The sequence below is a fragment of the Rhinoraja longicauda genome, chromosome 19 (genome assembly GCF_053455715.1).
Source record: "Rhinoraja longicauda isolate Sanriku21f chromosome 19, sRhiLon1.1, whole genome shotgun sequence".
In the NCBI taxonomy this organism is placed as follows: Eukaryota; Metazoa; Chordata; class Chondrichthyes; order Rajiformes; family Arhynchobatidae; genus Rhinoraja; species Rhinoraja longicauda.
In genome coordinates this window covers 33,372,344-33,396,405 of record NC_135971.1, presented here as the reverse complement: position 1 = coordinate 33,396,405, position 24,062 = coordinate 33,372,344, and the positions used below count along the sequence as shown (strand labels likewise).

General features: G+C 44.1%; 1 pseudogene across 1 annotated transcript; it reads right to left on the bottom strand.

Moving 5' to 3' along the window:
* On the bottom strand, positions 1-23,852 carry LOC144602952 (class I histocompatibility antigen, F10 alpha chain-like; annotated as a pseudogene). Its single transcript, XR_013548517.1, has 6 exons — positions 23,765-23,852; positions 19,269-19,529; positions 14,714-14,989; positions 11,630-11,896; positions 8,032-8,139; positions 1-2,004 (listed from the first exon to the last, which is right to left on the bottom strand). The product of XR_013548517.1 is annotated as a class I histocompatibility antigen, F10 alpha chain-like (transcript).
* Between the last annotated feature and the right edge of the window lie 210 nt (positions 23,853-24,062).

Here is a 24,062-nt window from a genome sequence, read left to right as displayed (position 1 = left end):
CCCTTCCCACTCTCACGCTGACCCGTCTGTTGTTAACCTTGGGCACTGAAAATCTTAAGCAAAATATCTGATAGTCCACCTGGGTGGACTTACAAGCCAATGGTATGAATAATAAGTTTTCATATATCAGCATCCACACCACTGGTGTTCATTTGTTTTCCCACAACCACCCCGACACCAACCTTGCTCCAACTGCCCATCATCCCTTTCCCTCCTGATTTAACCTGTCACTTACCAGGTTCTGCCCCATTCCTCCTTCAAACTGTTAGAATCTTGCCATCCTCTCTTTCAATTCTAATGCAGTGCCTTGACCTGAAATGTTGGTATATTCCATTTGCGTCCACAGATGCTGGTTGACCAAGTTGCTTTACAATGCTTTACCTTTTACGGTTTACATGCTTCAATGTCCTGTCTATGTGTATTGTATTGCAGTGTCTAACTGTATTGTACTGTTTTGTATTGTACTGCACTGTCATCCTGTCTATATGTTTTGCATTTGTATTGCACGATGGCCCCCGGAGGCACTATGTTTCGTCCCATTCGTTACATGATCTGTAAGGAGTGGAATGACAAATAAACTAAACTAACTAACTACTTCTACTGGCCTTTTTTAGTCCATAATTCTTGTTGGAAATATGCACCAAGTCTCACTCTATCTATAATTGAAACTTTTTAATTGGTGATCTTATAGAGCCATCTAAAATCACGAGGGCAATTGATCATGGGAATGCACAGTTTCTTTTACCCAGGGCGAAGAACCAGCAAAGACAGGTTTAAGGTGAGGAGGAAGATTCAGTAGGAACCTGAGGGGCAACTTTCACCACTCAGTGGTTAATGGGTGTATGGAATGAGCTGCTTGAGAAGGTAGAATAACAACATTGAAAAGACACTTGGACACGTACATGGATAGAACATGTTGAGAGTTCTGTGGGCCAAATGCTGGCAAATGTGACTAACATTGATGCAGCATTTTGTTCAGCTTGGAGCATTAGGCTGAAGTACCTGTTTCAATGTTATGTGGCCCTATGACTTTTTGTTAGGTGAACATAAACCTGGCAAATGGAGTTTAATAATGGAAAATATGTGCTCACACACTTTGGTAAGAGCAATTCAAAAGGGAGCTATTATCTAAATGGAGGGAGATTGCAAATGAGTGCAGTACAAGAGATTCAAGTGCTTAAAGTGCCAAAGGAAACAGCAGCCGGTAGATGCAGCACAACACAGAAGGCAAATAGCATATTGGCATTCAAAAGTAGGTTACTATTGAAATTATGGTACATGAGGTGGCTAAGGACTTATAGGGAGCACTGTGTACACTTTGGTCCCCAGATTTAAGAAAGGATATATTAATATTGGATATCACCCAGAAGAGATTCCTGGAATAAGCAAGTGTTGCCTTACCATGAATGGCTAAAGTCATTGGTTCTGTGTTCCTTGGAGTTGACACGAATCAGAGTTAACTTTATGAAGGTATTAAAGAGGTACGATGGGGTGATGCATTGATGGATAACGTGTGGTGGAAAAGGGAAACAAAGGGACAAGACAATCCCATGTGAAACAGATGTTCAGCTGCACCTCGTCCAACCTTGTCCACTGCATTCAGTGTACACAATGTGGCCTCTTCTACATTGGAGAAAGTAGCATAGACTGGTCATCCATTTTGCAGAGCAGCTGCATTTTGATACAACGGAGGTTAGAACATTTGAGGTATTTCAAGAGAAATCGGATGTATCTAAAAGAACAGGGAATTGTACCCTATGTGGAATAAGCACAGTAAAGGAGTTGAGGCCTAAGTCAGATCAGCTGTGATCAGCATCAATTATTGCGTAGCGCTAATTTGTACAAATACAGGACAGTCTATTATGAAATTCTGTCATGTTTAGTAAATTTAATTTAACTTTTTCCATATATTTCAGTTCCTGCATTTCAATCACATCCATGAAATCTTCTATTCAGCAATTGGTTAGCAGCGCCTGTTCCGGTTTGGTTGAATAGTTTGATAATCTGAGGAGGGAAATTAAATATTAGACAACTGAGAAATGGCATAGCAGAGAACAGAACTCAGAAAGATGCAATTTGTTTATTCACTTCAACTGTTGATTCATCCCACATAACATTTTCCTTCAAGACATAATGTCACAGCGCCAGACACCCAGGGTTGATCCTCACTACGGGTGCTGTCTGTGCAGTTTGTATCTTCTCCGTGACTGCATAGGTTTTCTCCGGGTGCTCCAGTTTCCTCCCACATTCCAAAAACAGACGTGTAGGTTTGTTGGTTAATTGGCTTGTGTCCCTAGCATGTGTGGGTGTTCGCTGGTTGGTGCGGACTCAGTGGCCAAAGTGTCTGTTTCAGCGCTATGTCTCTAAACTAAACTAAACAAGAAACATAATATTCCTTCAATCAGTTTAGTTCATGCAAGTTCTATGTTATCCAACTTTCACACCCACACTAGGGTCAAATTACAGAGGCCTATTAACTCATAAACCCTGGCATCTTTGGTATGTGTGTGGAAACTGGAGCACAGTGGAAAGCCATGTGGTCACAGGGAAACATGCAAACTTCACACAGACAACAACCGAGGTTAGGAATGAACCCCTGTGTCTGACGCTCTGAGGCAGCAGCTCTATCAGCTGCACCACTCTGCCTTAATTTGCATCATGTTCAGCACAAACATTGTTGGCCGTAGGGCCTGTTCCCCTACTTCAGGGGCATTCCCATGCATCATAAAATTCTGAGAATTCAACACATTGGGACCCAGGAAGTACTCCCTGCCACTTTGACCATCAGGTCCCATTGAAATTCCTCCAGATCAGTCGGACAGACACCAGTTAGGCAGCAACGGCGTGCAAGTGATTCATGTCCCTCCAGCCCCTGCATCTCCATGCACCCACGAAGGTGCACCCCAAACCTCACCAACCCTGGCAGTGCATTCCAGGCACCAACCACATAGTATGTAAAATAAACTTGCCCTTTGTGAAAAGCTGCAGCTTCTACCGTGCACTGAATATGTGCAATAAGTTAAATGCCATATTAGGCATTTAGTTAATTGGGATAACTTTAGTCAATTAGGAGGTGTGATTGCAAATCTTGTACAATATCATAAACAAAGTAAAATGGGACAAAGTTAAAATGGCCAGGCACAAAGAACAGAATAATCATGAACATCAATGACATGTAATTTTCCCCTCACAGCACAACCTTCTCTGGCCGTCTGAATAATATAGGTACTGAATAAAAACTTTGGGATGATCTGCTCCTGTGGTGCAAGACGTTGGTTGGGCAGCGTTTGGAGAATTGTTGTAAGTTTTGGTCATCCCACTATAGGGGTCATTAACAGGGCCTGAGATTCAGGGAGAGGATGGGACTGAAGGCTGATTAAATCCCCAGGGCCTGATGGTCTGCATCCCAGGGTACTTAAGGAGGTGGCTCTAGAAATAGTGGAGGCATTGGAGATCATTTTTCAATGTTCTATAGATTAAGGATCAGTTCCTGTGGATTGGAGGATAGCAAATATTATCCCACTTTTTAAGAAAGGAGGGAGAGAGAAAACGGGTAATTATAGACCAGTTAGTCTGACATCAGTGGTGGCGAAGATGCTGGAGTCAAATATAAAAGACGAAATTGCTGAGCATTTGGATAGCAGTAACAGGATCATTCCGAGTCAGCATGGATTTACGAAGGGGAAATCATGCTTGACAAATCTACTGGGATTTTTTGAGGATGTAACTAGGAAAATTGACAGGGGAGAGTCAGTGGATGTGGTGTACCTCGACTTTCAGAAAGCCTTCGACAAGGTCCCACATAGGAGATTAGTGGGCAAAATTAGAGCACATGGTATTGGGGTAGGGTACTGACATGGATAGAAAATTTGTTGACAGACAGAAAGCAAAGAGTGGGGATAAATGGGCCCCTTTCGGAATGGCAGGCAGTGACCAGTGGGGTACCGCAAGGTTCGGGGCTGGGACCCCAGCTATTTACGATATACATTAATGACTTAGATGAAGGGATTAAAAGTACCATTAGCAAATTTGCAGATGATACTAAGTTGGGGGGTAGTGTGAATTGTGAGGAAGATGCAATAAGGCTGCAGGGTGACTTGGACAGGTTGTGTGAGTGGGCGGATACATGGCAGATGCAGTTTAATGTAGATAAGTGTGAGGTTATTAACTTTGGAAGTAAGAATAGAAAGGCAGATTATTATCTGAATGGTGTCAAGTTAGGAAGAGGGGATGTTCAATGAGATCTGGGTGTCCTAGTGCATCAGTCACTGAAAGGAAGCATGCAGGTACAGCAGGCAGTGAAGAAAGCCAATGGAATGTTGGCCTTCATAACAAGAGGAGTTGAGTATAGGAGCAAAGAGGTTCTTCTACAGTTGTACCGGGCCCTGGTGAGACCGCACCTGGATTACTGTGTGCAGTTTTGGTCTCCAAATTTGAGGACGGATATTTTTGCTATTGAGGGCGTGCAGCGTAGGTTCACTATGTTAATTCCCGGAATGGCGGGACTGTCGTATGTTGAAAGGCTGGAGCAATTAGGCTTGTATACACTGGTATTTAGAAGGATGAGGGGGGATCTTATTGAAACATATAAGATAATTAGGGGATTGGACACATTACAGGCAGGAAACATGTTCCCAATGTTGGGGGAGTCCAGAACAACGGGCCACAGTTTAAGAATAAGGGGTAGGCCATTTAGACCGGAGATGAGGAAGAACTTTTTCAATCAGAGAGTGGTGAAGGTGTGGAATTCTCTGCCTCAGAAGGCAGTGGAGGCCAGTTCGTTGGATGCTTTCAAGAGAGAGCTGGATAGAGCTCTTAAGGATAGCGGAGTGAGGGGGCATGGGGAGAAGGCAGGAACGGGGTACTGATTGAGAGTGATCAGCCATGATCGCATTGAATGGCGGTGCTGGCTCGAAGGGCTGAATGGCCTACTCCTGCACCTATTGTCTATTGTCTATGATAGGACTTTATTCGTTAGCAGGCAAGAGGCTGAGGGGTGATCTTAGAGAGGTCTATAAAATCAAGGGGCATAGACAGATTGAATGCATAGAATCTTTTAACCAGCCTTGTGTAATCAAGAACCAGAGGACTTAAGTTTAAGTTGAGAGGGAAAAGAATTACTAGGGAAGTGGAAATATGGAGCAACATTCCTAGGGGAGTAGTTGAGGATGATACTAAAAAACCCCATTTAAAACACACTTGGACGGGTACATAGATAGGAAAGGTTCAGGGAGATTTGGGTCAATTGCAGGCAAAGAGGTCTAGTTAAACATGGACTCCTTGTTGGCATGGCCAAGTTGAGGCAACGGGCCTGTTTCCATGCCATATGACTCTATGGCGCCGTGGGCTTGAAAAGCCAATTCCTTTCTGTTTCACTGCTAAATATTAGTTAATCACCCTCACTAATAGTGACCACAATGGCAAACCCATGACCACGACTCGTTTACAGTGATAATAAGCTAAAACCATTGCCTCACGTCAAATGTGCATGGCATTGATGTTCAATTACTAAATTGTTGATGCTTTCATAGCTTTGGCAAGGTGAGAAATGGCTTGGTTCTGATCTGGGTGCTGGAACTGTTAGACATCTTGATACCATGAAAGCAGAACCTGTGTTTGAGGAAATATACTTGCTGACTGGTGGCACAGACAAGCAGTTCCTGGGAACATTGCATTTTGAGGAGGAAATATTACACAGCCATGGCCAAGTGCTAGAGAAAGCAGCATGTCTGTTATTTCAATGGACACTCTGCTCTTCATCCTTCTTGTCATTTTGATCATCCAGTTTTGTTCATAATATTCTATAACATTTGCAATCAATTCTCAATTCATGACATTTGCAGCTGGTGTAAAGATACATCAGCCAACACCTTCTGACTTCCAATTTAGTTTACTTCAGAGATACAGTTTGTAAACAGGCCCTTTGTGCCACCAAATCCATACTAACCACCAATCACCCATTCATAATAGATTTCACATCCACTCCCTACACTCTCAGGGTGATTTACAGAGGCTAATTACCTACAAACACACTCGTCTTTGGGATATGGGAGGAAACCGAGCACCCTGAGGAAGACAAATGCTCACCGGGAGAACGTGCAAACTCCACGCAGAGTACCCGAGGTCCAGATTGAACCTGGGTCTCTGGGGTTGCGAGGCAGCAGTTCTACCAGCTGCACCACCATGCTGCCCTACATTCAAACTCTAAATCCTACATTGACTTTCCCTTCCACTTGTTATGATGCAATATTCAATACAATAACTCCTTTAGACAGGGGAAAGGTGAACTGCAATTCATCGCTAAAATATCTCTTACAACAACGTGATCACAGGCAAGAAACCCGTGATATAGATGACTTTGAATTCACACTAAAAGCCTGATCATCCAGCTCTCTTGGGATTTGGGAAATGAAAGATTTTAAGGACTGGTGCATGTTACTCCAAACGTACTTTAATTCCACTCATTGAGGAACTTGTTGAGCAAGTCAGTGGTTGAGGTGCATCCATACTCTTCTATCAGACTTAAGCGGAGGAATAATCATGTTAATTTGCCTGAAGAGTCTCGAACCAGAATGACCGTTCCATGGTCTCTAGGGATGTTGCCTGACCTGCTGAGTTACTCTGGCACTGTCCCTCAGTCTTTCCCAATCTTATAATTCAAAAATATTCATCTTCATCTTCATCATTGAGAGTCATGGAAATATGCAGCATACAAACATGGCCTTTGGCCCTCTGAGTTTACACCAACCATTCTTGTACATAAATCCTACATTTGTCCCACATTCTCATCAGCTCTCCCCACATTGTATCATGCACAATCTAGGGGGAAACTAACTTACCAAACCACTTTTGGGGATGTGGGAGGAAACCATAGCACCTGGGGAAACCCACTTGGTCATAGGAACAACATGCAAACTCTACAGAATCAACAGCCGATCCTCGATATTGAATTCAGGTCTATGGCTCTGTGCTGCCCTGTTTCACACTATAGTCCACATGTCATGTTGTTGCTCATTCATTCGGCTTTCCACCTTGAACCATTTCTCCCACCATTACTCACATTCCCACTTCATATTGAGTCTTCCAGCAACTGTGGCCAGGGTGGCGGCCACTGTGGCGCAGCGGTAGAGTTGCTGCCTTACAGCGCTTGCAGCGCCGGAGACCCGGGTCCGATCCCGACTATGGGTGCTGTCTGTACAGAGTTTGTACGTACTCCCCGCGACCGCGTGGGTTTTCTCTGAGATCTAAGGTTTCCTCCCACACTCCAAAGACTTACAGGTATGTAGGTTAATTGGCTTGTTATGTGTTTATAGGATAGTGTTAATATGCGGGGATCGCTGGTCAGCGTGGACTCGGTGGGCTGAAGAGCCTGCTTCCGCGCTGAATCTCTAAATTAAAGTAAACTAAACTAGGAAATGTTAAACTGCAACCAATCTGCCTAGTAGCTGACTTGGATTATGAACAGTGCGAGCCCCCAACAGAGCAGCACATTGTCACAGCTAGTACAGCTGCTGCCTCACAGCGACTCGGGTTCAATTTGAGTGACATCCATGTGGAGTTTGCACGTTCTCCGTGTGACCACATTGGATTCCTCCAGGAGCTCCGGTTTCCTCACACATCCCAAAGATTCGTCAGTTTGTAGTTTAATTGGCCACCGTAAATTGCCATTAGTGAGTGGGTGACTGGATGAGAAGGTGCAATGATATAGAATTCACGAGAACAGGTTGGCATGGACTCTCTGGGCAGAAAAGACTGCTTTCATGCTGTAGTTTTCAATGATTCAATGATATTTCTAGGATTTGGTGCAGTGAATCTATTACGTTTAACTATTTTTTAAACTCTGAATTCACATGAACAATTTTCAGACATCTGATTATTAGAAACATTTAACCTCAGCACAAAGGTGTGTTGACAGTCGTGACTGTCAAGCTATTTCAGGTGTCACTGCTGCCTTATCATACTTGAGGTCGATAATGTCTTCAAGTCTAACACCTTTACTAGCAACAGTGCATCACTATTTTCCCATCTTACCTTTCCTCTTTTTTCTCCACCAAACAATTACTGCCAAGACAATAGCCAGCAATATCAGCACACACACGACAATAAGGCCTATGTGCCTGTCTTTCCTCCCATTTCCTTCTGAAAAATAAGACACGCATAATTTTACAAATCAAGTGTTAAGCTGTGTAGATTGGCACTGTCGGAAGACTTCAGGGTGAAGAGGGTCTCGACCCAAAATGCTACCTATTCCTTTTCTCCAGAGATGCTACCTGACTCGCTGAGTTGCTCCAGTATTTTGTGTCTATCTATGGAGATTTTCAAGGTATATAAGATGATATGTTGTTTTGAATCATGTAGTTCCACACCATGGCAAATGGCCAACATCTGTTCTGTACAACTCTGTGATCTATGGCACCTTCACAGCCACAACTTAATTCAAGAAAGAAGGTGAATTGAAAGCAGAATGCTTTAACCCTATATAATCTAACACTTCTTTTGGGGAAAATGCTGGATTCTTTTAAGTAATGGCAGAACATTTAATTAATAGCAAAACAATAAAGTGCATTAACAGGGTATTAACAGGAAAATTGAAGAAAGAAGGAATTGCAGATACTGATTTTCACAAAAGCTTTAGTTTAGTTTAGTATATTGTCACATGAATAGCGAAGAAGGGATCTGCAAGCTGTAGGAAGATATAGATGAGATGGTCAGATGGGCGGAGCAGTGGCAGATGGAATTTAATCCTGAAAAGTGCGAGGTGATGCACTTTGGCAGAAATAACTTGGAGAGGGAGTACACCATGAATGGAAGGACCCTAGGGAAGACAGGGGTACAGAGGGACCTTGGAGTACAGGTACACAAGTCCTTGAAGGCAGCAGGACAGGTGGATAGGGTGGTTAAAAAGGCATATGGGTTACTGGCCTTCATTAGCCGGGGCATCGAATATAAAAGTAGGGGGGTAATGATGGAATTGTACAGAACACTGGTGAGGCCACAGCTGGAGTATTGTGTACAGTTCTGGTCACCACATTATAGAAAGGATGTGATAGCTTTGGAGAGGGTGCAGAGGAGATTCACCAGGATTCTGCCAGGGATGAGGGCCTCGGCTATAAGGAGAGACTGAGCAGACTGGGATTGTTTTCCCTGGAGCAGAGAAGGCTGAGAGGGGACATGATCGAGGTGTACAAGATCATGAGGGGCATGGATAAGGTAGATGGCGGGGAACTTCTTCCACTGGTGGAAGGTTCAACAACGAGGGGACATAGATACAGGGTAAGGGGAGGGAGGTTTCGGGAGGATGTGAGAAATAACTTTTTCACCCAGAGGGTGGTTGGAGTCTGGAACTCACTGCCTGGGGTGGTGGAGGCGGGAACACTCACAACGTTTAAGAGGCATTTGGATGGGCACTTGAAATGTTACAACATTCAGGGCAACGGTCCAAATGCGGGAAAATGGGATTAAAATTAGACTGTGTTTGGTAACGGGCGGCGCGGACACGATGGGCCGAAGGGCCTCTTTCTGTGCTGTAGGACTCTATGACTCTATGACTCTATAACTGAGGCGCAGTGAAAAGGTTTTGTTACGTGCTAACCAGTCAGTGGAAAGAATGTACATGATAGATACAAAATGCTGGAGTAACTCAGCGGGACAGGCAGCATCTCTGGCGGACATCGACTCAGTCAGAAGGATCGTGACCCGAAACATCACCTATTCCTTTTCTCCAGAGAAGCTGCCTGACCAGCTGAGTTATTCCAGCATTTTGTGTCCATCTTCGCTGTAAACCAGCATCTGCAGTTCCTTCTTACACATGGACAGGCGACATTTCGGTTTGGGACCCTTCTTCAAAACTTTGTTTGAGAAATTGATTAGAATTCCTTGAAAATGCAACAGAGTGGATAAAGAGGAACCCATAGATAATGTATAATCGAGCAGCAGTAGTTTGCAGGTGTGAAAAGCCTAAAAGTCAAAGGCAAAATGCTGGAAATACTCAGCAGAATAGGTAGAACAACAGGGCTGAGAAACAAAAGAAATACAATATATCTGGATTTCCATCAGGTATCTGATCATGTGATGTAAAGGCACATGGCTTATGACATTGGGGGTAATAATTAGCATGAATGGCAAAACAATTTAGAGCAAGTAGAGAGTTGTCTTAAAGGAGCGTTCAGGTTGAGAAACTGCAACCAGTGCATGAAAGTCAACTACTTAGAGTTGGTATTCAGAGCAGATGAAGGGCGTGCTGGCACTGTGGCCTAGATTGCTGATGATACATAGACAGGTTGGAAATTAAGTTCTGGAGTATGTCAACCGTCTTTAGAGTGAAACATCAAATTCCTTAGTTGTGCATTGTTCGAGGGAGGAAACGTTTTCAAAAGTGAGCATTTGTGTCGGTCAGTGCAGAATAGCTGGAATCAAACTAGTACGATCGCTGCTGGTCAGGCAGACCTATCTGGTGGGCAGGTGTGATCGGTAGATTTTGATGTACGGGCATTTGACGATACTGGTTAGGTCAAGTGAGATGGTAATATTTTTCTTTACAGAAGCTGTAACTTGCATCACAGAACTTACTTCATTAGGTTTACTTTTATTATTGCCAGAGTTCAAGATACAGTGCAAAGGTTTCTTTTGCATGCTATCCAAATGGATCAGATAATACTATACATAAATAAACTCAAATACAATAGATGGAGCAACGAGGAAGATGCAGAGTACAGAATAGAGTTCTCATCATTGTAACGCATCAGTTCCATAGTTCATGTTCAATGTGCACAATGAGGTTGAGGTGCATCGTACATTACACCAATATTATGCAAGGCCACTTCCAAAGCCTGATTACAGATGGAAAGGGGGCGCTCCTGAGTCGGGTAGTGCACATTTTCAACTTTCTGTACCTAGAGCCTGATGGGAGCAGGAAGGAGGAGGAATGGCCAGGGTGGGATAAGTCTCGTTTTCCAAGGCAACCTGGTGTATATTGAGTCAATAGTGGGAAGTCTGGTCTGTTTGATGATGTTTAACTCTTTGTATTTTCTTGCAGTCTTGGGCAGAGCAGTTCCCAAATCAAGTTGTGATGCAACCAAACAACATGCTTTCTCCAGCAGCATCTATAGATGTTTGCAAGAGTCACCAGAGACATAATGAATATCCTCAGTCTCCTGAGGAAGTAGAGGTGTCAGTGAGCCTCCTTGGTGATGTGGTCAGTTTATGACAGAATATTGGATAGATTCATGCCATGGAACCCGAAGCTCTCAATCATTTCCACTTCGCACCATTGATTCGGATTGGGGCATGTACTCCCTCAGTGCCTTGCTGTTATTCATTTTTTATTAAAACACACTTTTCATTGATTTCAGTTCTACCACTGAGAATCTTAAATGCTCCTTCCTTGTATATTAGCTATTTATTTACTTTTGATATATTTTCCGTTGAGAAAGTCTTCTGCTCATTGTGGAGAGTGGGTGCTGATTACATGATGGCTTCGGGCAACACCACTACACAAAGAAAGTTTAAGCATCTTGGAATATGGGATTCAGTCACAATTATTAAAATGGAAAAGACAGAAGATAATGATAAACTGTTTCATTAGTACTTCAGCTTCTTCTATCTATGAAATAATTTTTAACGTCCTTACCCCAGATGATGGTCTTCCCACCGGGCAGGCTGCTGTGATCGACATGACAGGAATACTGTTTCCCATCATATGGATCATACTCAAGGACAGACCTTAGATGATATGTTCCATTGCTGTTGGGTACGACCCCAGAAGATTTGGTCTCAGAGATATGTTGACCATTCTGCAACCAGCTCACATTGATGGCCGGTGGGTAAAATCAAAACACAGTGCAGTACAGGACTGAATGATCATCAGGGCGGGCAGCGAGAGAGACCTCAGGGGAAACTACAAGACAGTAAGTTGGTTATTTTCACCTTCAGTAAAACTTGCAGTCACCCACCACAAAATATTCTTCAGCCCACTGCAACCACCAAGCGACTGTCTACATCCGCCCCATTTTGCCTCTTTCATCACCATTACCCAACCACGAGGTTGCAAAGAGATGGTACTGTTAAGACACTACACAAGAAAGTTTGAAAGCACGTACCATTCGATTCAAGAACAGGTTCTTCCCCACTGTTATCGGACTACTGAATTATTCTCATGTAAGATAAGGTGTTGTCCTGATCTACCAACTAACATTTGTGAACCATGCACAATTTTTGATCTGCAGTTTCTCTGTAACTGTAATGCTATTAGTTCAGTTTAGTTGATTGTCACATGTACCGAGGTAGAGTGCAAAGCTTTTGTTGCACGCTAACCAGTTAGCAGAAAGACAATATGATTACAATCGATCCATTTACAGTCTACCGGAACATAAGGGAATAACATTTATTGCAAGGGAAAGCCAGCATAGTCAGATCATGGATAGTGTGAGGGTCATCACTGAAGTAGATAGTTGTTCAGCACTGCTCTCTGGTTATGGCAGGATGATTCAGTTGCCTGACAACAGCTGGAAAGAAACTGTCCCTGAATCTGGTGATGTGCGTTTCACACTTCTATACATTTGCCTGATGGGAGAGGAGATAAGAGGGAGTGGCCAGGGTGTGACTTGTCCTTGATTATGCTGCTGGCCTTGTTGAGGCAGCATAAGGTACTGTATAAATGGAGTCAATAGAAGGGAAGTTGGTTTGTGTGATAATCTGGGCTGCGTCCACAATTCGCTGCAATTTCTTGGATGGAGCTGTTTCCAAACCAAGCTGTAATGCATCCTGATAAAATGCTTTCTATGTTGCATCTGTAGAAGTTGGTGAGACTACAATATATTGTAACTGTATATTCTGCACTCTGAATATTTTTCTCTTTGCACTGTTCTATTTGTGGATGGCTTGATTGTTGTTACGTGTAGTATGATCTGTCTGGATAATACAGACAAATTTTAGACTTTATCTCAGTTCACGTGACAATAATAAACCAGCAAATCTTTTCACTATAATTGACAATGTTAAATAATTGACAAGTTACAAAATAAAGGCCAATTGGGGAGTGGAAACGTTTAAAATTGGCAGTATTTTCACTCGTCTTCAACAGCGGACACAAGTTACGAGATAAAAGGGAGCAGTCATTTGTTTAGAAATCTCTTTTTGCAGAGAGTGGTCATCCTCTGGCAATCTCTACCTTAGAGATTTGTGAAAGCAGGATCATTGGAAGTGTTTAATGTGGCGGTAGTGAAAGATCGGGGTATTGAGAGCAATGAGGAATTGGCACTGAACAGGTGTAGAGGCATGAGGAACATCAGCCATGGTCATATTGAATGGTGGCAGGTTTGAGGACCAAATGGCTTACTTGGGAACTTGATAACTGAGGAGAAACTGGCTTCTGTAAATTGTCTCTAGCTTGTGGGACAGAACTAATGAACGGGTGATTGCTGGTTGGTGCGGACTCAGTGGCCCAAAGATCCTGTTTCCATACTCTATCACTAAAATACACCCAAACTAATCTCCACTGCCTGCATGTGATCCATATCCTTGTATTTCCTGCATCTCCATCAGCCTGTCCAAAACCTTCTTCAGCACCATTACCATGTCCGCCTCTACCACCACTCCTGGTAGTGCATTCTAGGTCTCTCTGTGCAAAAAAACACTTCATCTGCACATCTCGTTTACATTTTGCCCTCTGAAGCTGAACACTGTGCTCTATAGAGATGTGTGATGTAGAACCGATTAGGGACTGCCAACTGTGGTCAAGAAAAGCCATGGTTAAGTAATATGAAAGACATCAATTACACTTTCTCCCTGTCAAACAGGGGTGTAATGCTGAGGCTCTGTAAGGCACTGGTCAGGCCGCATTTGGAGTATTGCGAGCAATTTCGGGCACCATATCTGAGGAAGGATGTGTTGGCTCTGGAGAGGGTCCAGAGGAGATTTACAAGAATGATCCTAGAAATAAACGAGTTAACATATGATGAGCGTTTGACGACACTGGGCCTGCATTCGTTGCAGTTTAGAAGAATAAGGGAGAACCTCATTGAAACATACCAAATAGTGAAAGACATGGATAGAATGGATGTGGAGAGGATGTCTCCACTGGTGGGATAGTCTACAACTAGAGGTCATAGTCTCAATATTAAAAGACATTCATTTAGGAAGGAAATGAGGAGGAATGTATTTTGTCAGAGGGTGGTGAATCTTGGAATTATTTGCCACAGAAGGCTGTGGAGGCCATCAATGCATATTTTTAAGGCATAGATAGATAGACTCTTGATTAGTATGTGTGTCAGGGGTTATGGGGAGAAGGCTGGAGACTGGGGTTAGGAGCGAGAGATAGATCAGCCATGATTGAATGGAAGAGTAGACTTGATGGGCCGAATGTTCTAATTCTGCTCCTATCACTAATGACCTGATGACTCAGTTGGCTTCCTCCATGTGCTCCAGTTTTGTCCCACATACCAAAGACATGCCAGTGAGTTAGTTGGACGTTTCAAATTATCCATACTGCAGCTGATTGAAAGGAGAATCAGAGGGAGCTGAGCGCAAGTTGTGAGAGAGAGAGAGCTGTGGAACAGTTTGGTGACATTGCATTGAAAACTAGCATCGACTCAATGGGCCAAACGACCTTTCCCTCTGTCATTATTGGGTCAGAGATAATATTACTCATTGCCTCAGAGTGAAATATTGCTCATTGCCTACCATCACAAAACAACACTCTTTATTGCGAACTCACCTTTTCTGGTCAGGTATGTTTTTCCAATTGCATAGTATGTTTTCCATAAATCCACACAGTCATTTTCTAACAAGCTCTTGAAATAACGGTTCATTTTTTCATTCTTGTCCCATTTCTCTTTGAAGGGCTCAGCTATTGGATCATGCACCGTCCACTTTAGTTTGTCCTTATCAAAACTAAATGCATATCTTCCGTCATAAGCCAACTTCAATATCCCTACATTGGGACTGCGATCGTTCACCTCACAACCAAACTGCCCTTGAACATAGTGATAATCTGAAAGAAAAACAAAATAATTATTTGGTTAATTGTTATGACTCGGGTAATTTCTGAGCACCTGGTTCCAAGTGATTTATATATGTCGCAAGTAACAAAGGTCACAGCACAGATCCCTGCAGAACTCTACTGGTCACTGAACTACAGCCTGAATATTTGTCCTTCCGCTACACTCCTCTATCCTGGGGATTTATCCACCTTAATGCTCTTCAAGTTACCCCAACACCTCCTCTTGCTTAACTTCAAAGTTCCCCTGCATGTTAGTATTCTCCAAACTGATCTCTCTATTCTCCATGTCTTTCTTGGTGAAACCAAATGCAAAGTATTTGTTTTGTACCTCGCCTACATCCACAAACTCCAAGCACATAATCCATTCTATATCCTTAAGCAATCCCACCTTCTCCCTCGTGTTTTAAATATAGATAGAAAAAGATGTGGGACTTACTGTAATCAGACTCGCCAAAGCAACTTCGTGGTCTCTATTGGCCCCTGTAGTTTTAAGCTTTAGAGATACAGCGCAGAAACATGCCCTTCAGCCAACACTAGGGACCATTTACATTTATACCAAGCCAATTAACCTACATACCTGTATGTCTTTGGAGTGTGGGAGGAAACCAAAGATCTCGGAGAAACCCCGCACGGTCACGGGGAGAACGTACAAACTCCGTACAGGCAGCACCCGTAGTCAGGATCAAAGCCAGGTCGCCGGTGCTGCATGCACTGCAAGGCAGCAACTCTACCATTGCCCCACTGTGCCTCCCTCTACTCACCCACTTGAGTTATTCCCTCCTTTCTTTACATTCCTCAAAGCTCCTGTTTGATTTCATCCTCCTGAACCTTGCATGCACTTTTTTTCTTTTTGACTAAAGTTACAACCGTTTTGGTTATGCAAGCTTCCCTTCCTTTGCCATCCTCCACCTTCGTCCTCACTGGAACTGGTGATTAAATAACTCATACATAAATCATAGGAGTCACTGTATGTCTTTGGAGTATGGGAGGAAACCAAAGATCGCTGGTCAGCGCGGATTCATCTCTAAACTAAACTAAAAAACGTCAATATAACCCTAGGATTTTGAAAGAGAAACACAGTCAAGCTGTAGGTGCTGGAGTGGGCCAGCTGCTGCTGGGGGTCCTAATGTTGGCATTACCGTTTGCAAGTCATGATTTGTTATACTGGCACATTGCACATCGCTCAGCTACCTGTTGAGCATGTTTCCGAAAACCTCATACCCACCAGCTGGTTTGGAATTGGGGAGCCATTTGCTGGAGGAGGAGGGGTGGGGTGCGGGGGTTGAGATGACCCCATGAGTGGATTTGTTGGGCAAGGAATGACATTGATGCTTGTGGTGAGACTGGCTTGACCATGTCTCTGTGTCTCCAGATACCATCCCTACACATCTTAATGCCTGACTTAATCCATGTCCACAGCTCCTCTTTTGGCCAATTTGCTTCACATTCTTTGTTGGTCCCATTCCGAATTACTTGTACTCGAGGTGCACGCGTAGCTCAGTTTTGATGCTGGTACATTTTGTTGACGTTTCCTTAGCCACCTTGGTGATTCATTCCCTCTGTCATTGAAATTCATTGTTTTGCATACTCAAGGTATGCAAAGAGTCTTCACATGAAGGACACCGACAAAGTTATAAAGTATCCTACAGGTCTTCCTTTGTTCTTCCACCTCCCCCACCCCCCTCACGGCGGTTCCCTCATGCCAAGTCCTCCTTTGTTCAATGATACACTACGAATGTCATTGAATTAACACAGTAATGGTGATAGGGCTTATTGACTTTCAATATTATTAAGGGGTTGGACACGTTAGAGGCAGGAAACATGTTCCCAATGTTGGGGGAGTCCAGAAGGAGGGGCCACAGTTTGGGAATGGGGGGTAGGCCATTTGGAACTGAGATGATGAAAGACCTTTTTCAGTCGGGGAGTTGTGAGTCTGTGGAGTTCTCTGCCTCAGAGGGCAGTGGAGGCCAATTCTCTAAATGCATTCGGGAGAGAGCTGGATAGAGCTCTTGGGGATAGCGGGGTCAGGAGGTATGGGGAGAAGGCAGGAACGGGATGCTGATTGAGAATGATCAGCCATGATCATGTTGGATGGCGGTGCTGGCTCAAAGGGCCGAATGGCCTCCTCCGGCACCTAGTCTATTGTCTATTCACATACCTAAGAAAGCTTTTACTATCCTCCTTTATATTTTTGGCTAGTTTACCCTCGTACCTCAACTTTTCTCCCCGTATTGCCTTTTTAGTTATCTTCTGTTGCTCTTTCAAAGAGTCCCAGTCCTCTGGCTTCCCACTCTTCTTTGCTTTGTTGTACTTCTTCTCTTTTATTTTTATGCTGTCCTTGACTTCCCTTGTCGGCCATGGGCGCCTCTTACTCCCCTTAGAATGGAGCTGCTCAGCGGGTCAGGCAGCATCTGTGGAGAACGTCACTGGGGGAGCAGTGAGAGAGGGTCTTGCAGTTCTCCCCGTTGGGTAGAGGAGGAGAATCTCTTCAAAGTAGGCATAGCCCACAAGGAGATATCACCGTGGAGCAAGTCAAACAGGAAATTAGAAATGCGTGCAACCAAACAGGAAATTAGAAATGGGTGCAACAAACAGGAAATTAGAAATGCGTGCAACAAAGGTAAAACAGTTATAATGGGTGACTTCAATCTACATATAGATTGGGTGAATCAAACTGGCAGGGGTGCTGAGGAAGAGGATTTCTTGGAATGTATGCGGGATAGTTTTCTAAACCAACATGTAGAGGAGTTTTCTAAACCAAAGACGTACAGGTATGTAGGTTAATTGACTGGGTAAAATGTAAAAATTGTCCCTAGTGTGTGTAGGATAGTGTTAATGTGCAGGGATCGCTGGGCGGTGCGGACTTGGTGGGCCGAAAAGGCCCGTTTCCGCGCTGTATCTGAAATATGAAATAATAATAATATGAAAATATGTCCAATGGCAAATATTATGTATGGACAAGAGTGGTGCAGATGGATTTGGACAGCCTATTTTACAATTGCTGCTCAAGATAATTTAGAGATGCAGCGCGAAAACAGGCCCTTCAGCCCACAGAGTCCCCACCGACCAGTGATCCCCACCGACTAGTACACTAGCACTAGCCTACACACTAGGGACAAATTATAATCTTTACCAAAGTTAATTAACTTACAAACCTGTATGCCTTTGGAGTGTGTGAGGAAACCGGAGCACCCGGGGAAAACCCACACAGGTCACGGGGAGAACGTACAAACTCTGCACAGACAGCACCTGAGGGCAGGATCAACCCCAGGTCTCTGGCACTGTGAGGCAGCAACTCTACCGCTCCACCATCGTGCCCTTTAGGTTATCCTTTAAATATATCACACAACATTTCTTTCAAATTCAGTCAATAAAAGTGAAGACAATTGGTGAGGTATGCAAGGGATTTTAACAATAAGCCACCAACATTTCAATGATTTGTAAAATGCTGGAAACACAGCAGGTTCAACAGAATCTATGGTAAGAGAAACAGAATTAATGCTTCAGAATTGTGAAAATGTGTACGTTGCATATAGGAGTGGGAGGTATGGTTGGGAGTATCCCTGATAGGGAGTATCCCTCACAGGGTAATGTCATGTTGCTATGGTGATAAGCTGACGATTAAGCCATCAGCCAATGGTATTTTGGGATTTTATTTCACATTTCCAGGGTCTGCAGTTCTTAGATTAGAGACTCAGCATGGAAACGGGCCATTCAGCCCACCAAGTCCATGCCGACCATCAATCATCCATTCACACTAGTTTTATGTTATCCCAAAATAGACTCCAAATGTTGGAGTAACTCAGCGGAACAGGTAGAATCTCTGGATAGAGCGAATGTGTGACGTTTCCATTTGAGACCCTTCCTCAGACAGGGGAGACACTCTGTCTGAAGAAGGGTCTCGACCCAAAAAGTCATCCATTCCTTCTAACCAGAGACGCTGCCTGTTCCACCGAGCTACTCCAGCTCTTTGTGCCTATATTCGCTATAAACCAGCATCTGCAGTTCATTCCTACACATCTATGTTATCCCACTTTCTCACCCATTCTCAGCCCAATTAACCTACAAACCCTCACGTTTTCAAGATATGGGATGAAAGAAACCGGAACTCCTGGAGGAAATATGTGTGGTCACAGGGAGACGTGTAAACTCGCTCAAGTTCAGGATCAAACCTGGCACAGTGAGAAATTTACTGAGATTTTACTGAAATTTTAGATTTTTTAAATTTACATTGATCACAATCCAAATGTATTCAAATGAATGGACTAACTTGCTGTTTCGTTTACCCTCCGCATCCATTCATCGACTTGCCCTTTGATGATTCCATGGAAACCATTTTCAGAGACTGTATTTCTCACCCAGTAGCTCCTGTCAAATGCAGCCGCCATCCATTTCTGTCTTGGAACTGTAATGACCATGTTTTTGTCATAATACTGTATCTCACAACCGTCCAGAACTCCCACGACACTGTATTCTGGTAGATGAGTGCTCCCATGGTTCAGGGTGTAGAAATAGACCAGACTGTGAGACCCTAGACATGAATCAAATAATACAATATTGTCAAATAATAGAAATTTCTATGGCCAAGAAAGATTTGGAGAGAAATCTGCGAAACAACAACCAGACTCACTTTGTACTAAACATTATACCCTTTATCCTGTATCTGTACATTGTGAACGGCTTCATTGTAATCATGTATAGGCTTTTCGCTGTCTGGATAGCACACAGGAAACATTTTCACTGTAAAACAGTACACGTGACATTAATAATAAATTAAACTAAGCTAAAATGTAGATAGGTGGGTCAAGGGTAGGTGGGGCATCTTGGTCGGCATAGATAAGCTGGGCTGAAGGGCCTGTTTCTATGCTCTATGATTCTAAATGACAAGTTTACTTCAATTAGTTTAGTTTAGTTTTAGCACACCGGGTTGTGCCATCAGCAGTGGCTGCCTCTCAGTCTGTCGGTCCTTTCTTATTTTTTGTTATTTTTAGTGTGTGTTAAAAGTGTGTTTTTAGTGTTCCTTGGTTTGGTTTATGTGGGGGGTGGGGGTCGGGAAACCTTTATTCAATCTCTTACGATTTTTTTCTGTATCATATCTCCGTCTGTACTACGGCCTAACATCGTGGAGTTGGTGGCCTTTCCTGGAGACCAGCGGGCGTTCCAAGCCGCGGGAGTCTGCGTCACTTTGCCATCGCAGAGCTTGCAATCTCTTTGTCGGGGATCGAAGCTCCAACTTTAACTTTGCGAAGCCCGCGGTCTCTGGTAAGAAGAGGCTGATTCAGGAGCTCCAAGCCGCGGAGAGTGTTTCAACCACCGCAACACGGGAGCTTCAATCACCCCGACGCAGGAGCTTCGTTCGTCAGCTGCAGGGCATTGATCGCCCCGACTGCAGATCGTTCGACTGCCCCGACCGCGGGGGAACAAAGAGGAAGAAGTTTGCACAATATTGCCTTCCATCACAGTGAGGAATGTGCAATCCTCTGTGGTGGATGTTTATGTTAAACTTTAAGTGGTTGTGTGTCTCGTCGCTTTTCACTTCGTATGGCTGTCTGGTAAATCAAATTTCACTGTATCTTAATTGGTACATGTGACAATAAATTGACCTTGAAACCTTAGGTTTGAACCACCAGGTGGCGCCAGCAATGGCTTCTTCACCAACAGTCTGTCTGACCTTTTCTTCTTTGTCCCTGCTTAGTTTGTGTTAAATGTATGTTTTTTAGTGTTCTTTTGCTTGTTTAATGTGGGGGTGAGGCGGGGGGGGGGGAGTTGGGGGAAGCTGTTTCAATTTTCTTACCTCGACGGAGATGCAATTTGTTTCTGCATCATATCACCGTCCGCACTGCGGCCTAACATTGAGGAGTTGGCGGCCTTTGCTGGAGAGCGGCCGGGAGCTCCATCGTGGGAGCCCGTGGACCAGTTAGTCTGACATCAGTGGTGGGGAAGATGCTGGAGTCAATTATAAAAGACGAAATTGCTGAGCATTTGGATAGCAGTAACAGGATCATTCCGAGTCAGCATGGATTTACGAAGGGGAAATCATGCTTGACAAATCTACTGGAATTTTTTGAGGATGTAACTAGGAAAATTGACAGGGGAGAGTCAGTGGATGTGGTGTACCTCGACTTTCAGAAAGCCTTCGACAAGGTCCCACATAGGAGATTAGAGGACAAAATTAGAGCACATGGTATTGGGGATAGGGTACTGACATGGATAGAAAATTGGTTGACAGACAGAAAGCAAAGAGTGGGGATAAATGGGTCCATTTCGGAATGGCAGGCAGTGACCAGTGGGGTACCGCAAGGTTCGGTGCTGGGATCCCAGCTATTCACGATATACATTAATGACTTAGATGAAGGGATTAAAAGTACCATTAGCAAATTTGCAGATGATACTAAGCTGGGGGGTAGTGTGAATTGTGAGGAAGATGCAATAAGGCTGCAGGGTGACTTGGACAGGTTGTGTGAGTGGGCGGATACATGGCAGATGCAGTTTAATGTAGATAAGTGTGAGGTTATTCACTTTGGAAGTAAGAATAGAAAGGCAGATTATTATCTGAATGGTGTCAAGTTAGGACGAGGGGGAGTTCAACGAGATCTGGGTGTCCTAGTGCATCAGTCAATGAAAGGAAGCATGCAGGTACAGCAGGCAGTGAAGAAAGCCAATGGAATGTTGGCCTTCGCAACAAGAGGAGTTGAGTATAGGAGCAAAGAGGTCCTTCTACAGTTGTACCGGGCCCTGGTGAGACCGCACCTGGAGTACTGTGTGCAGTTTTGGTCTCCAAATTTGAGGAAGGATATTCTTGCTATTGAGGGCGTGCAGCGTAGGTTCACTAGGTTGATTCCCGGAATGGCGGGACTGTCGTATGTTGAAAGGCTGGAGCAATTACGCTTGTATACACTGGAATTTAGAAGGATGAGGGGGGTCTTATTGAAACGTATAAGATAATTAGGGGATTGGACACATGAGAGGCAGGAAACATGTTCCCAATGTTGGGGGAGTCCAGAACAAGGGGCCACAGTTTAAGAATAAGGGGTAGGCCATTTAGAACGGAGATGAGGAAGAACGTTTTCAGTCAGAGAGTGGTGAAGGTGTGGAATTCTCTGCCTCAGAAGGCAGTGGAGGCCAGTTCGTTGGATGCTTTCAAGAGAGAGCTGGATACAGCTCTTAAGGATAGCGGAGTGAGGGGTATGGGGAGAAGGCAGGAACGGGGTACTGATTGAGAGTGATCAGCCATGATCGCATTGAATGGCGGTGCTGGCTCGAAGGGCTGAATGGCCTACTCCTGCACCTATTGTCTATTGTCTATTGTCTATTAACATCACGGAGCCCGCAATCCCTTTGCCAGGGATCGACCTCGGAGCTCCACCATGGGTGCATGTGGATTCTAACAACGTGGAGCTTGCGGTCCCTGGTCAGAGACCGACTCGGGGAACTCCAAGCTGCAGGAGCTTTCGACCGCCCCGACGCAGGAGCTTCAACCGCCGGCCGCTGGAGCTTTAATCGCCCCGACTGCGGGTGGTTCAACTGCCCCGACCGCGGGAGAATAAAGAGGAAAGAGATCAGACTTTATTGCCTTCCATCACAGAGAGAAACGTGGGGAATCCACTCTGGTGGATGTTTACATGAACTTTTATGTAGTTGTGTGTCTTGTTGCTTTTTTCAGTATGGCTGTTTGATAATTCGAACTTCACTGTATCTTAATTGGTACATGTGACAATAAACTGACCTTGAAACCTTGAACCTTGAGATACAGCGCGGAAGCCCTTCAGTCCAACGTGTCCGTACCGATCCCCGCACATTAACACTATCCCACACACAAAGGACAATTTACATTTATATCAAGCGAATTAACCTACAAACCTATTTGTCTTTGGAGTGTGGGAAGAAACCGCGGATCTTGGAGAAAACCCACGCAGGTCACGGGGAGAATGTAGAAACTCCATACAGACCGCGCCCATAGTCAGGTTGTGTAGGAAAATAACTGCAGATGCTGGCACAAATCGAAGGTATCGAGGTAAGAGATTTTTATACCAGCGCCCACAGTCAGGATTGGACCCGGGGCTCTGGCGCTTTAAGGCAACAACTCTATCGCTGCCCCACCTGCCCATACTGATCAACATTCGGAAATATGATATTCAGATATTCCACCCGCAATGGCAATTCACCACAGTTATTTGGTTCACAATATATTACTCCGTGTGTCGGTAAATAGTAAAATCTAGGGGTAGGTATTGCAAATATCAGGAGGATTAAAAGAGAACGGGTACCAAAATGGTTAGCATGGACTTGGTGGGTCAAAGGGCTTGTTTCTGTGCTGCACTCTCCACATCTCAATTAGTTGCACCACATCATGTTTATGTCATAACCTTCAGTCGTTTAGTCTAATCAGGGTGACACAGTGGCACAGAGGGAGAGTTGCTGCCTTACAGCACCAGAGACCCAGGTTCAATCCTGACCATGGGTGCTGTCTGCATGGAGATTTAATGTTCTACCGTAACTGCGTGGGGTTTCCCTGGGTGCTCCAGTTTCCTCCCACACTCCAAAGACATACATGTTTGTAGGTTAATTGACTTTGCTAAAGATTATAAATTGTCCCTCGTGTGTACAGGGATTGCTGGGTAGCATGGACTCTGAGTTGAAGGGTCCATTTCTGCGTTGTATCTCTAAATCGTCATGAGCAGCAATTATAAAACAGGTTGTCCAAATCGGTTTGCACCACGCCAGTACATCAATAGCAGACTGTAAAAATACCAATGTAACATTTACCTTCTGCTTCCTGATGACCTTCTGATAGCTCACCACATTGCCCTTTGTCAGAGCGTTCCCCTATCATCTCACTGGAGAGGCGCCACATTCATACTTCCTCAAATACCAGATTTCCTGCTAAACTAGTTTCTCAACTGTTTACTCTCACTGTCTGCCCTTGTGAACATGCAGAGATAAACATCACACAAAAACAGCAGGATTGAACAACTCATTATCAACCTTGAGCACAAATTGCTAAAGTAACTCAACGGGTCAGGCAACATGTCTCTGGAGAAAAAGGCTGGATGACGTTTTGGGT